Source organism: Salvelinus sp. IW2-2015, linkage group LG4q.1:29 (assembly GCF_002910315.2).
Source record: "Salvelinus sp. IW2-2015 linkage group LG4q.1:29, ASM291031v2, whole genome shotgun sequence".
Lineage (NCBI taxonomy): Eukaryota > Metazoa > Chordata > Actinopteri > Salmoniformes > Salmonidae > Salvelinus > Salvelinus sp. IW2-2015.
In genome coordinates, this window is record NC_036842.1 from 45,582,518 (window position 1) to 45,598,128 (window position 15,611).

Here is a 15,611-nt window from a genome sequence, read left to right on the forward strand (position 1 = left end):
GCCATGACCAGACTTTCAAAGCACTTCATGGCTACAGACGTGAGTGCTACGGGTCGGTAATCATTTAGGCAGGTTACCTTAGTGTTCTTGTGCACAGGGACTATGGTGGTCTGCTTGAAACATGTTGGTATTACAGACTCAGACAGGGAGAGGTTGAAAATGTCAGTGAAGACAGTTGCCRGTTGGTCAGTGCATGCTCGGTGTATACGTCCTGGTAATCCGTCTGGCCCTGCGGCCTTGTGAATGTTGACCTGTTTAGTTATGTACTGTATGTCTGTCACCACCAGCTGTACAGTTGTTTCCCACTAGGTGGCAGTGCCTGCTGTATCACAGAGCAGTACACAGGCCTGCACAGATATAGGTTATACCCTATGTATAGTGCAACACTTTTGAGACCCTTTCTCTCACCAACCATAAACAATCAAACATTAGTGTTGCATCACTTACTGGAATGCGTGCCCAGGAAGACGGAGAGCTAGGTGGACTACGGGCCCTGGTCAAAAGTAGTGAACTACATAGTTGTAAGTCGCTCTGGATAAGAGCGTCTGCTAAATGACTTAAATGTAAATGTAAATGTGAAAASGGTGACATTTTGGCTGTAACAATAATAGACTGGATCATGTCATGTGAAATATTATGTGATTCTTTTTTTCATGTGAGCATTTATTCATGCAATGTATGCAACTAAGACAACATTATTGCTTCCAAGCTGCTTTTTGAGCTTGTGTCCCAAAGATCAGAATTTTATTTAATGTCCCAAAAATCTCACCTCGTTTTTTTTCTTCTGCTGGACTGGAAAAATAGATCAATGACAAAGACTTGAGCATAGTTATAATTATTTAAAATGAAATGAAAGCACTGTTTAATGTCTTTAAGAAATAAGCGACTGTAAAAGCGAGACTGATTTTGTAAATGAATAATACTTAAAATAATAATTACATTTTGGGGGGGGCTTGAGTTTTTGCAGGCAGCTTTGTGACCGAATCGGATAAAAATGACATGACCAAAAGTATGTGGACACCTGCTGCTATAACAGCCTCCACTCTTCTGGGCAGGCTTTCCACTAGATATTGGAACGTTGCTGTGGGGAATTACTTCAGCCACAAGAGCATTAGTGAGGTTGGGCACTGATGTTGGGTGATTAGGCCTGGGCTCAGGACTCTGTGCAGGCCAGTCAAGTTCTCACACACTGATCTCGACAAACCATTTCTGTATGGACTCGCTTTGTGCACGGGGACATTGTCATGCTGATACCGGAAAGGGCCTTCCCTAAACTGTTGCCACATAGTTGGAAGCACAGAATCGTCTAGAATGTCATTGTATGCTGTAGCGTTAAGATTTTCCTTCACTGGAACTAAAGGGCCGAGCCCGAACCATGAAAAACAGCCCCAGACCATTATTCCTCCTCCACCAAACTTTACAGTTGGCACTATGCATTCAGGCAGGTAGCGTTCTCCTGGCATCCGCCAAACCAAGAGTTGTCCGTCGGACTGCCAGATGGTGAAACGTGATTTATCACTCCAGAGAACGCGTTTCCACTGCTCCATTGCTCCTAGACATTTCCACTTCACAATAACAGCACTCACAGTTGACCAGGGTAGCTTTAGCAGGGCAGAAATTTGACAAACCGACTTGTTGGAAAAGTTTCATCCTATGACAGTGCCACGTTGAAAGTCACTGAGCTGTTCAGTAAGGCCATTCTACTACCAATGTTTGTCTATGGTTGGGTTAAATGCGGAAGACACATTTCGGTTGAATGCATTCAGTTGTTCAACTGACTAAGTTTCCCCTTTCCCACTCCTTCTCCAGCTGAGTTCGCTCCTGTTCCTCTTCAGCCATTTGTGGCGAATGACACCTCTCCTGTACTTCCGGTGTGCTGTGTGGTTCAGTGTGGGTGGACATGGTGGCTCAGTGGATGACCAGGTAAGTAGTCCTGTCTGGAACTCCTCATCAGAATGTTCCTCGCTGTCTGTGTGTTGATGGTTCTGTGTCACATGGGGTCTAAGTTTTGATCCGTTACTCGATCTTCTTTTTACTCTGTCGTTGCTCTGAGGTTGTTCTGGAGTTTCAGCTACAGGTATAAAGTCACATGGCAACAACAGGTTTCTATGGAGCACTCTTATCTTACCTCTCCCACTCTCGGGCTGGACCTCGAAAACTGGACTGTCTTTACCTTTGCGGGCCTGGATGACATAGACTTAATCTCCCCAGTAGGAGTGGATTTTGCCTGGCCCTCCCCTTTCTCTCATGTTCCTTACAAGGACCCTGCTGCCTTCTTGAAGCTCTGACCCATAGGTTCTCTTGTCGTACTGCTTCTTTCTCCTGTCAGCTGACTTGACTTCATTTTTGGATGCTATCTCTATAGGCCTCGGTCATTCTCTTTTTCCACTTCTCCACATAGTCCTGGTAGAAGCCTGGATTGTCCTCCCTTTTTTATCCCGAACAGGAGATTGATGGGGAGACGTGGAGGCTAGCTTTTCTAGTCAATCTTATGTTTTTCTCTTAGTGTTCTGAGCATGGAGAAAAGGGTACGATTAAATCTCTCTGTTTGACCGCTCCCCTGTGGGTGAAACGGAGTGGTGTGTGACCATCGTATTCCGCAGAGCTCTGATCAGTCGATGTAACAGTTGTTTTTCACATTTTCTTCCCTGGTCGTGGTGTATTTTCCAAGAAATCAGAATTTCATTGAACAGTTTGTCTGCACCTGTTTGTGGTTACATAGGCTTGGGAAAAGCATGTGTAGTGTTCCATGACAACAAATACAGTTGAAGTCGGAAGTTTACATACACCTTAGCCAAATACATTTAAACTCAGTTTTTAATAATTCCTGACATTTAATCCTAGTAACAATTCCCTGTTTTAGGTCAGTTAGGATCACCACTTTATTTTAAGAATGTGAAATGTCAGAAAAATAGTAGAGAGAATGATTTATTTCAGCTTTATTTCTTTCATCACATTCACAGTGGGTCAGACGTTTACAAAAACGAAATTAGTATTTGGTAGCATTGCCTTTAAATTGTTTAACTTGGGTCAATCGTTTCGGGTAGTCTTCCACAAGTTTTCCACAATAAATTGAGTGAATTTTGGCCCATTCCTTCTGACAGAGCTGGTGTAACTGAGTCAGGTTTGTAGGCCTCCTTGCTCGCACACGCCTTTTCAGTCCTGCCCACAAATTTTCTATAGGATTGAGGTCAGTGCTTTGTGATGGCCACTCCAATACCTTGACTTTGTTGTCCTTAAGCCATTTTGCCACAACTTTGGAAGTATGTTTGGGGTCATACTTCATCAAGACCCTTTTGCGACCAAGCGTTAACTTCCTGACTGATGTCTTGAGATGTTGCTTCAATATATCCACATAATTGTCCTGCCTCATGATGCCATCTATTTTGTGAAGTGCACCAGTCCCTCCTGCAGCAAAGCACCCCCACAACATGATGCTGCCACCCCCGTGCTTCACGGTTGGGATGGTGTTCTTCGGCTTGCAAGCCTCCCACTTTTTCCAACAAACATAACGATGGTCATCATGGCCAAACAGTTCTATTTTTGTTTCATCAGACAAGAGGACATTTCTCCAAAAGTACGATCTTTGTCCCCATGTGCAGTTGCAAACTGTAGTCTGGATTTTTCTATGGCGGATTTGGAGCAGTGGCTTCCTTGCTGAGCGGCCTTTCAGGTTATGTCGATATAAGACTCGTTTTACTGTGGATACAGATACTTTTGTACCTGTTTCCTCCAGCATCTTCACAAGGTCCTTCACTGTTGTTCTAGGATTGATTTGCAATTTTCGCACCAAAGTACCTTAATCTCTAGGAGACAGAACGCGTTTCCTTCCTGAGCGGTATGACTGCTGCGTGGTCCCATGGTGTTTATACTTGCGTACTATTGTTCGTACAGATTAATGTGGTACCTTCAGGCATTTGGAAATTGCTACCAAGGATGAACCAGACTTGTGGAGGTCTACAATTTTTTGTCTGAGGTCTTGGCTGATTTCTTTTGATTTTCCCATGATGTCAAGCAAAGCGGCACTGAGTTTGAAGGAAGGCCTTTAAATACATCCACAGGTACACCTCCAATTGACTCAAATTATGTCAATTAGGCTTATTATCAGCAGCTTCTAAATCCATGACATCGTTTTCTAGAATTTTCCAAGCTGTTTAAAGGCACAGTCAACTTAGTGTATGTAAACTTCTGACCAACTGGCATTGTGATACAGTGAATTATAAGTGAATTAATCTGTCTGTAAACAATTGTAGGAAAATTACTTGTGTCATGCACAAAGTAGATGTCCTAACTGACTTGCCAAAACTATAGTTTGTTAACAAGAAATTTGTGGAGTGGTTGAAAAAAGAGTTTTAATGACTCCAACCTAAGTGCATGTAAACTTCCGACTTCAACTGTATGTACTCATAACCTCCTTTGCACGTCTCCAGGTGAAGGATGTCTACAGAAACTAACTCAAACAGATGAGTCATTTTGATGCTCATCATGGGTGCTGGTCTATTTGGTTTCCTCTTCCTCAGGCACTCACACTCATTTGTTACAAAGTGTTCCACATCATGCTGCATTTTGGGCCAGTAGAACCGGGTCTGATTAAGCTCAATGTTCTTTCTGTGCCCAGATGTCCMATTTCCTGGTGCAGTTCCTTGACGCTGAGAGGATGAACGAGTTGACATCTGTAATTACTTCTCTTGTTCCGTCTGGTTTGATCTCTAGCTTTCCCCATTCTCTGAGCAAGGCTCTCACCTCCTCTGTATGAATGATATTTGCACTAGGTCTCTGGTTTCTCTTCTTGTACTCCACTTTTCCGGTCACTGGATTTTTCTTTTGAGCRTCCCGTATTTCATCTCTGGAGATTGGCTGTACTTTGCTGAGTAGTCTCTCATTCTCTGCTTGCTCTTGGATGGCATGAAAYGTGATAGAGCTGAACAGTGGCGTAGGCTCTTCCTGCTGCATTAGGATACCCTGCTTTGTGGCACTGAGTGTCCTGACTTACTCCCTCTGTACACTGTGTCATGAACATATCCAATGGCATCATTGATAGGCCATCTGCATCTCCATTTGCCTTTCCAGGTCTGTACTTTACATTGAAGTTGAAATCAGCCAATAGTCTTGTTGCATTCAACTTAGAGGTGGTCACATACAGTATGTGAGGGGGTTGTTGTCCGTATACACCATAAAGGAAGGAGCATGGAATAGGTAGTCTCTGAAACACTCACAGAGCCCACTTCAGCGCCAAGAACTCTAGCATGCCCGAATGCAGATTGTAGTTCTTCTCTGGATGAGTSAGTGTTCTGGACCAATAGGCTATGACTCTCAACTTGCCCTCTCGACGTTGTCATAGGACCGCTCCAAGTCCTACTTGTGATGCGTCAGCTGGTTGAAGTCTGGGTAGGCTAACACTGGAGGGTTGGACAGCCTGTCGGCGAGGTTGTTTAACAAATCCTGGTGCTCCTCTGTCCATTGGATGCTTTTGTTTTTGCTTTGAAACCTTTGGGTTTAGGCAGTGGTGGTGAGTTAGTGGCGAGGAGCAGCAAGCAGGTCGTATAATGAAAAGTCCTCGATATACACAACATGTAGTAGGATAAGAACCCGATTGCCTGACTTCTCCTGCTGTAGCTCGATGTCTCTCCTTCAAGGCCTGGACAGGAGCCACCTCTGCTGGATCCATGGTATAACCACCTTTTGACACAATCCACCCTAGGAACCTCACTTTGTCCCTGAACAGTTCACATTTCTTAGCAGTGAGCTTGATGCCATGCTGTTGGTTTTGACGTAGGACTGTTTGGATGTGTCTGACATGCTCATCAAAGGACTGGCTATGAACTAGGTTTTCATCTAGATATGACTAACATATATAATCTCGCAGACCCCACASACACTCCTCCATGCTTCTCTGGAACTCGGCCAAGGCGGAGCTCAAGCTGAAGGGAATCCTCACCCACTGATATACTATAAGCCCCAGGGTGTGATGAAAGCAGTGAAAGGGTGTCTTTCTTCATCAAGGAACCCCTGGTGATAAGCTTTGCCCTGGTCTAACACAGAACCAGGAACTAACACTGAGGCTGACTAGCATGTCCTGTGTTCTAGTGATGGGGTGTCTGTCTGGTACTGATTTCTGGTTCAGTTTTCTGTAGTCACAGCACAGTCTTAAAACTTMTTGAGAATACAGGGGGTGCTATTTTCCCATTAGCATAATTTGCTCTACAGATTAAACTGCCTCTTATTCAATTATTGCTCTTACTATATGCATATAAATAATACCATTGGAAAGAAAACAATCTCTAGTTTCTAAAACCGTTTCAATTTTGTCTCTGAGTGATACAGAAGTCATTTGACAGCACTTTCCATGACCAAGAAGAAAAAAGCAAGATGTGTATGCCAGCTTCAACGCTCTGCCTATATATGGTCGTGCCCCCTATGACCCGAAACACACCTCATTGGCCTTCCTCTGGGTGTCAAGAGGACGTCAGAGGAAAAATATCTTGTTTATCTGGGACTGACGTGAAATGAGAGCTAATTCTTTGGCGTGACCGACAACTTCCGGTTCTCTAAATCGTGCGACTTGTAGCTGCGATTGTCTTCTGTTGTGCGGCCATTATGGATGAAAACTATCTCCGTCTCGAAGTTTGTTTGATACATGTGACCAGATCATCGTAATGTATGTTTTTCAATATAGTTTAATCAGATTATTTGAATTTTTTCGGGAGTTTTGTGGTGTTCCGTTGTCTGATTTTATTTACGTTTGAGAGATCCGTGCCACTCGACCAGTACCTGTGCTAAATGGAGTGGGAAAGGAACAATTCTGAACGGAACCAACGACTCATCTTGACAAAGGACACTTTGATCAACATTCTGATGAAAGATCAGCCATAGTAAGACCCAATTTACGATGTTATATCATATCTGTTGTGCATGTGAACTGGCCGTGGGCGCCTAGCCGAATCTGCCTGGTATAGCTATGCTAATTTAGCGCTACATTTTGTTTTCGTTATAAAACATTTAATAAATCTGAAATATTGTTTGGATTCACCAGATGTTGGGCTTTCAATATCTGTACGCTGTGTATTTTTCTGAAATGTTTTAAGATGAGTAATTCGTTATATGACGTTGGTCTCTGTAATTGTTCTGGCTGGGTCAGCACTATTTCAGATTGCAGCTGCAATGTAGAACTGTGATTTATACCTGAAAAATGCACATTTTTCCCAAAAAAAACTATGCTATACCATAAATATGTTATCAGACTGTCATCTTATGRAGTTGTTTCTTGGTTAGTGGCTATATATATTTTTATTTAGTCGAATTAGTGATAGCTACTGACGCAGGAAAAAACTATTGGGAGTAAAAAAATCGTGTCCTTTGCTAACGTGGTTAGCTAATAGATTTACATATTGTGTCTTCCCTGTAAAACATTTTAAAAATCTGAAATGGTGGCTTTATTCACAAGACCTGTATCTTTCATCTGGTGTCTTGGACTTGTGATTTAATGATATTTAGATGCTACAAGTTACTTGTGACGCTATGCTAGCTGTGCGGGTCAGGGGGGAGGGGGGGGGGGTGCTACCGGATCAGGGTTGGTGACTCGTGAGAAGTTAAACTCCCATCTTTCTTACTGACACAGATACTGGGTGAGGAGTAGAGTGACTTTGATGTTGTGATACGGGGTGGCAGGTAGCCTAGTGGTTAGAGCGTTGGACTAGTAACCAAAAGGTTGCAAGATCGAATCCCCGAGCTGACAAAGTAAAAATCTGTCGTTCTGCCCCTGAACAAGACAAGACTTCTTATGGCTGGGGGCAGTTTTGAGTAGGCTGGATGAATAAGGTGCCCAGAGTAAACTGCCTGCTCCTCAGTCCCAGTTGCTAATATATGCATGGTATTAGTAGATTAGGATAGAAAACACTCTGAAGTTTCTAAAACTGTTTGGATGATGTCTGTGAGTATAACAGAACTCATATGGCAGGCAAAAACCTGAGAAAAAATCCAACCAGGAAGTGGGAAATCTGAGTTTGGTCGATTTTCAACTCAGCCCCTATTGAAGATACAGTGGGATATTGGTCATGTTGCACTTCCTAAGRCTTCCACTAGATGTCAACCGTCTTTAGAAACTTGTTTGAGGCTTCCACTGTAAAGGAGGGCTGAATGAGAGGGGAATGAGTCAGAGGTCTGCCAGCAGCCACGGGCTGGTCATGCGCATTCACATGAGAGGTAGCTCCCGTTCCATTTGCTTTTTCTGAAAACAAAGGAATTCTCCGGTTTGAACATTATTGAAGAGTTATGTTAAAAACATCATAAAGATTGATTCTATACATCATTTGACATGTTTCTACGGACTGTAACGGAACTTTTTGACATTTCGTCTGCAACTAGTGAACGCGCTTCGTGAGTTTTGATTTGTTTACCAAATGCGCTAACAAAAGTAGCTATTTGGACATAAATGATGGACATTATCGAACAAATCAAAGATTTATTGTGGAACTGGGATTCCTGGGAGTGCATTCTGATGAAGATCATCAAAGGTAAGTGAATATTTATAATGTTATTTCTGACTTCTGTTGACTGCACAATATGGCGGATATCTTTTTGTCTTGATTGGGCTCTGAGCGCCGACCTCAGATTATTGCATGGTTTGCTTTTTCAGTAAAGCTTTTTTGAAATCTGACACAGCGGTTGCATTAAGGAGAWGTGGATCTAAAATTCTATGTATAACACTTGTATCTTTGATCAACGTTTATTATGAGTATTTCTGTAAATTGATGTGGCTCTCTGCAAAATCACCGGATGTTTTTGGAACTACTGAACATAACGCGCCAATGTATACTGAGATTTTTTAATATAAATATGAACTTTACAGAACAAAACATACATGTATTGTGTAACATGAAGTCCTATAAGTGTCATCTGATGAAGATCAAAGGTTAGTGATTCATTGTATCTCTATTTCTGCTTTTTGTGACTCCTGTCTTTGACTGGAAAAATGTTTTTCTGTGATTTGGCGGTGACCTAACATAATCGTTTGTGGTGCTGTAAAGCCTTTTTGAAATCGGACACTGTGGTGGGATTAACAACAAAATTACCTTTAAAATGGTATAAGATACTTGTATGTTTGAGGAATTTTAATTATGAGATTTCTGTTGTTTGAATTTGGCGCCCTGCACTTTCACGGGCTGTTGTCATATCGATCCCGTTAAGCCATAAGAAGTTTTAACAAACTATTCCCCGGTAGGCCGTCATTGAAAATAAGAATTTGTTCTTAACTGACGTGCCTAGTTAAATAAGGGTCAAATACAGCCACTGTTGATTAGATCCTGAACTGGCTTTAGAACAGAGATGTACAGGGGTCGGGTCTTTCAATGTGATGTGCAGTTGGAGTGAAGGAATACAGTACCAGTCAAAAGTTTGGACACACCTACTCATTCAAGGGTTTTTCTTTATTTTTACCTATTTTCTATAATAATGAAGACATCAAAACTATGAAATAACACATGTGGAATCATGTAGTAACCAAAAAAGTGTTAAACAAATCAAAATATATTTTAGATTCTTCAAAGTAGCCTTCCTTTGCCTTGATGATAGCTTTGACAACTCTTGTCATTCTCTCAACCAGCTTCACCTGGAATGCTTTTCCAACAGTCTTGAAGGAGTTCCCACATATGCTGAGCACTTGTTGGCTGCTTTTCCTTCACTCTGCGGTCCAACTCATCCCAAACCATCTCAATTGGGTAGAGGTCGGGTGATTGTGGAGGCCAGGTCATCTGATGCAGCACTCCATCACTCTTCTTCTTGGTCAAATAGCCCTTATACAGCCCGGAGGTGTGTTTTTGGGTCATTGTCCTGTTGAAAAACAAATGCTGGTTAAGTGTGCCTTGAACTCTAAATATATCACAGACAGTGTCACCAGCAAAGCACCCCCACACCATCACACCTTCTCCATGCTTCACGGTGGGAACCACACATGCGGAGATCATCCCTTCACCTACTCTGCATCTCACAACGACACGGAGGTTGGAACCAAAAATCTCACATTTGCACTCATCAGACCAAAGGACAGATTTCCACCGGTCTAATGTCCATTGCTCATGTTTCTTGGCCCAAGCAAGTATCTTCTTCTCATTGGTGACCTTTAGTAGTGGTTTCTTTGCAGCAATTCAACCATGAAGACCTGAATCACGCAGTCTCTTCTGAACTGTTGATGTAGATATGTGTCTGTTACCTGAACTCTGTGAAGCATTTATTTGGGATGGTAACTCTAACGAATTTATCCCTTGCAGCAGAGGTAACTCTGGGTCTTCCTTTCCTGTGGCGGTCCTCATGAGAGCCAGCTTCGTCATAGCTCTTGAYGGTTTTTGAGACTCTGCTTGAAGAAACGGTGGCTACTTTGAAGAATCTCAAAGGTGTCGTTTTGATGTGTTCACTATTATACTACAATGTAGAAAATTGTAAAAATAAAGAAAAAGCCTTGAAGGAGTAGGTGTCCAAACGTTTGACTGGTACTGTATGTGTAATTTTTCTGTGTCTGTGTCAGATTTTTCACCACTGGCTTCACTGCTTCAAGGTACAGTCTGTATGTTTCCCAAACTAGCACACGGGCACTTCCATTATGTGTAGACCTTCAGGCACACGAAGTGAGCTACTATCAGGGCCAACATCATATTCCCTGTAGGTCTGTATGTGTGTTCGACACCTAAGAGTGGTAGCTTGCCCTGGAGGAGGAAATGTCTTCCGCCATTTTTCACTACGGCCCCCTCATTATCTGACTGATATGTGCATTAGCCCCACTTACAACATTGGTTGTGCACACAATGTCTGATTTCGTTCCCTGCTGATGTTGACCCTTGATTACCTTCTCTGTCACATTGAAGCCTTTGATAGGTTCCTCTGCTACATTAGGATTACTGGACACAATAACTGGTATTTGGAGAATGGGACTGGAAACACCTGAACTGTTTAGCTGAACTTTACAGCTATCCAACCAATGAATGGTATTGTCTGATTGGCTGCCATACTGGTGAGCTGTCCTGGTCCTAGTAGCTCATCTATCTCTCGGATGATGGTGTGATTCAGGTAGTGGCGTCACCATTCGTCATTGATGAGGCTTGCCTGTGCCCCTCTATCCCAGAGTGCTGAGACAGGTATATGTTGTTGAAATTACATTTCACCATACACCTTTTACCTACTAGGTTTAAAAGTCTGGTGTTTTGTTTTGTGGAGAGGTAGTTGACTTTACATTCCTCTTGGGTCTGGTGTTTTAGTGCTTTCTCTGCTGCTCTTTGTTCTAGATGACTGACTGCACTACACAGTGGCTGGTGTTCCTCCCAGTGGTTTTGAACAGTACATTTCATCAGCCTGTTCTTGTTGTCTTCTCCTTGTAGGCAGCAGTGACAGCGTCTGGACTTTATTGGGTGGGTTATAGCTGGTCATTCGACAGCAACCCTCTCCCGTTGCCCTACAAGTGGCTGGAGGCTAGACACCCACGGGATATATGACCGGTCTGGCCACACTTGAAGCATTGTCTACAGCTGTCTCCTTTTCCCTCTTCCTGGCCTGTTCTACAGCCTCTCCTCCGTGTCCCTCTCTCTGCCGCTGGCTGTCTCTGGTAGGCTTCTTTGGTGTCAACGGTGCTAATGGATGCCATCCACATCTTCCTCATCTCGGCCATCTCCCTTTTCAGCTCCCTCACAATGGTGTGGAGCTCGGTCAGTGGTGTGTAGTTGGCTGCTGATGGTCTCTCTGCTCTCCAGTCAATGGCACCTCTGGTGGGCTGTGCTGCTGCTGCTGGGTCTTGGGGGGGGGGGGGTCACCTGCTGAATGTGGGTGTGCTCGCCTTTCGAACCAGTTTATAGCTCTTTCACTCGGGTTGTCTTGACTGTTGCTTTTTTTAGCTTGTTCTGTTTCTCTGACTCCAAGCTCGCAGCCTCATTCCCCTGTTCTCTAATGAGCATCTCATCGTTGACTGTCAGGTCATCCAGGGAAGGCTTGATCTGAAACTGCCACACAACAACCCTGACCTCAGGAACTTCTTCCTAATCAGATCTGGGCTGTATTGTTCCTCTCAATAATTTTCCCTTGATGCAAATAGCAGCCTGTCTTTTAGTTTTATGGCCTTGAACAGAAAGTTGTGTTCTTACTCTCTGGGTTCTTGGGAGATGCTAAGCAACTTCTGACATAGATCACAGGTGTCTTCCTCATTGTAGCGCCCTTTTAAGATCGTTCTGAGTTTTGGAAGTGTGAGGTTACACTTGATCTCTAACATATCCCTCACCTTCAGCCCTGGGCTGATGGCTTTGATGACTGCTTCAATGATGTCTGGTTCTGTGTGACCCTTGCAGAGCCCCCCGTTTATCTGGTGCATGAGGTTGGTGTATGAGAGCCTGTCCCTCTGCCCTCCCTCCCCTATCTGCCCACTGATACGGGACTCCCTCCGAATAGTGACCTCTGGCAGTTTTCCTGCTGTGGGATTCTGCACAGACCTCTCCCCTCTAATGTCAGTGACACCGAGTTTGTCACTGGTACCACGTTCTTTTAGCACGGCGTACCAGAATTCTATGCTTCTGTTCTAGAATTTGATTGTTGCATTTTGTCACTATTCTCTACACCCCACATTATATCAATACCGCAATGTCTGATTCATATGAGGCTTTATAAAACTTTCTTCCTATAGTAGTAGTAGTGAGTACCTATAGTATTATTGATCATTGTATAATTATTATTATCATCTATATTCCATGTATTATCTGAAAGAGGCTTTGGTATTAGCCTGTCTGAGGGGCTGCACGTGTGAGATAGGGCGGGAAACCTGAGGCGCTAAATCCGATGTATTTGATACAATAGTGGCACACAAAAAGTGAGAGAGGGGTATGAGCATTTATTCCATATGCCTACCATTGCTAAGGCCGGCATCCTAAATACCTTTTCTTCATTTTTAAAAATTCATTTAATTTATTCTCCCCTGGAAAAACTAGGCTATAGCTGTGGCTACATTTCATCACCATGTCAACGTATTATCACCACTGGACATGTAGCCTACAGATGCCTGCCTCATCACCAAGCGAAGAAGATATTTCTCATCAAATGCGATGAGTATTATGGCTTGGATAGGTTTTAGCCTGGTCGAGGCGGAGGATAATGAGAACAGGGTGGTGGACAAAGTCATGTAAGCAACAAAGTGAGGTAGTTTGTGCAGGTGATCAGATTGAATGGTGCGTGCGTCTAATCAGCTATATTGTATGCAGAGAACGTGGCATGAGTGAAGCGAGGTTTTAGATATAATGGGTTGTCGTAAACTATGGAGCTAGACATGATTATCTAGGTTTATGCTTTGGCGCCATCGAATGTTACGTGGGTGGACCAGTTATCGCTCTCCTTCCAAAACGTGGTTACATTTATATAAACTTCAAGTATTACTAACTATACAGTATATTTAAACTTGATTTTTATTTAGTTTATAAACTTATCCTGTGTTTGCCCCCCCATTTATTGATAAATCACCCATCATAGTAATATTTCCTCCATCATATCCCTCCCACGATACCTTCCCCCATTTCTACTTCCCCATGCACCTGAAAACCCCCCACAAATGAAATGAACACCCCCCACAAACCCCACTAATGGTTTCAACCAAATCTGTCAACCCTGTTCATGCTATGGCTAGGCAGTAGGCTTGTATTTGGGTGATGATCTGTGAGTCGATAACATTTTATTTGCTTTGAGATTGGTCAAAAACTGTAAACAACTTGTCAAGTCATGTGCTCTGGTTCGTGTATACGCTATAACAAGCTCATGCAGATTTGTAATATGCTGAAAAGTGGCCAAACTAAGTTGATATTTCCGGGCAATGGGCTCAGCCATCTTTGACTTTGTTTATTTGTGTCTTATGCCACGTTCAAAACTTGGAAATCGGAAAAATACAAGGTAAAATCATGACATCAGTGATGTTCAGGTCGGAAAGTCAGAGCTCTAGAAAGAGTCCCCGAGTTGTAATTCCGAGTTGGACGACAGTTCAAATCTATTTTTCCCAGTCGGAGCTCATTATTTTCAGAGTTCCCAGTGGTTTTCAATACACTGAAGTCGGAGATTTCCGATTTCCCAGTTGTTTTGAATGCGGCATTATAGTGAATTCACATTCTGTGCTTATGGAGTTTAAGCAAACGTAAACAAACATGGCTGCCATCATAAAGACTGTTGCTGCTGTTAGCTTCGCTGACACACATTTATTTTCTAAACAACATTACTTTAGTATTTTGTGCTCACCAGAGATGTGGTACGTTGTAAACTAGTCTAGCTGTTAGGACGCTAACTTATGTTTAGTTTTTTGTCAGCGCAACCTGTTATTGAGACTGGTTTACTGAATGATTTTGGCTGTGGATGTGTCCCGTGTGATGCTTGGATGATRAAGTTCGCATTTATCTTTTACAATGGTAAAATTGAGGAATAAAGTTTAAGACCTTTATTTTCCATCAGTACAAAAAATATTTAGATGTTGTTCAGACAACAATGGTGTTTAGACGCGTTTGTTGCGTCATACGTTCGGTTGCTACAGTTCCAATCACGTATTTGAGATCATACGCCGCAGGGACCACTCAACAATGATCACAAATACGTGATTGTATGTGTCAAAGGGTTAACTATGAAAACAATACAACAATAACATAACTACACTCCTCTTAACTTTGTGTTTCTTATTATGTGCTTTACAACTCGCTCACCTTGGAAATCAATGAGTTTATATCTGGTTGCTCTTAGTACAGCCGCTGCTGGCTTGTCACTCATTCGACTGACAACATAGCGTGAGAGCTTGTGAACTGAAGCAACCACTAGAGCGAACGGCCCCCTCTGTTGTCCGAAACCCACCACAACCACACTAAATATAAGTAAATTATTAGCTAGAAATGACAAAGTTTACCATATATCTCACATATGAGACAAATTAAACAAAACTTACAGCATTCAATTAAATTCCGCTCACGAAATGTTGTGACATTTTTGGTTCCTTCCACAAATGTCTGTTTCCACAGGATACAGTATTACAGATAACTGACAACGTACAGGAAGCAGTGAACTACAGATTCACACTGTAGTCACACCTGTAAAAACCACGGAACTCTCACATTGTAGTAGTCTACTACGGCTTCAAATGTCTGAAAAATCATGAAGTACCGCCACAACGTGTATCTTACTGCTTAAGTTGCAGCAGCAGTGAATTCCTTCCTCCGCTACTCTTTCGTCCGCATGAGGCTACAATAGGTTGAGTTTCCAGGGGCAGCTGTGAAGTGCCATGGAATCGGAAGCGAGCTGTAGGCTATTGTTTGTTTTTTATAAGTCTGTTATTATAGAATGTGAAACAATGTACATGTTTACTATTGCGTGATTGTGCTCATGAGTCTGTTATTAAATGTGTATGTTTACTGCTTTTCATTAAATCAAGTATGGCTAGAAATATTGTATTTGTTCATATAGGCAGAATATTGTATACAGTGTATTCGGAATCTATTCAGACCCCTTGACTTTTTCCACATTTTGTTATGTTACAGCTTTAATCTAAAATAGATTAAATAATTGTTTCCCTTCATCAATCAACACACAATACCCCATAATGGCAAAGCAAAAACAGGTTTTTA

At 42.6% G+C, this 15,611-nt stretch overlaps 1 long non-coding RNA gene across 1 annotated transcript; it reads right to left on the reverse strand.

The window, feature by feature from the left end:
- Positions 1 to 9,406: 9,406 nt before the first annotated feature.
- Positions 9,407 to 15,234, reverse strand: LOC139027547 (uncharacterized). The gene is made up of 2 exons (XR_011479658.1): positions 14,936 to 15,234; positions 9,407 to 9,828 (listed from the first exon to the last, which is right to left on the reverse strand). It is a non-coding gene; the product is annotated as an uncharacterized lncRNA (long non-coding RNA).
- Between the last annotated feature and the right edge of the window lie 377 nt (positions 15,235 to 15,611).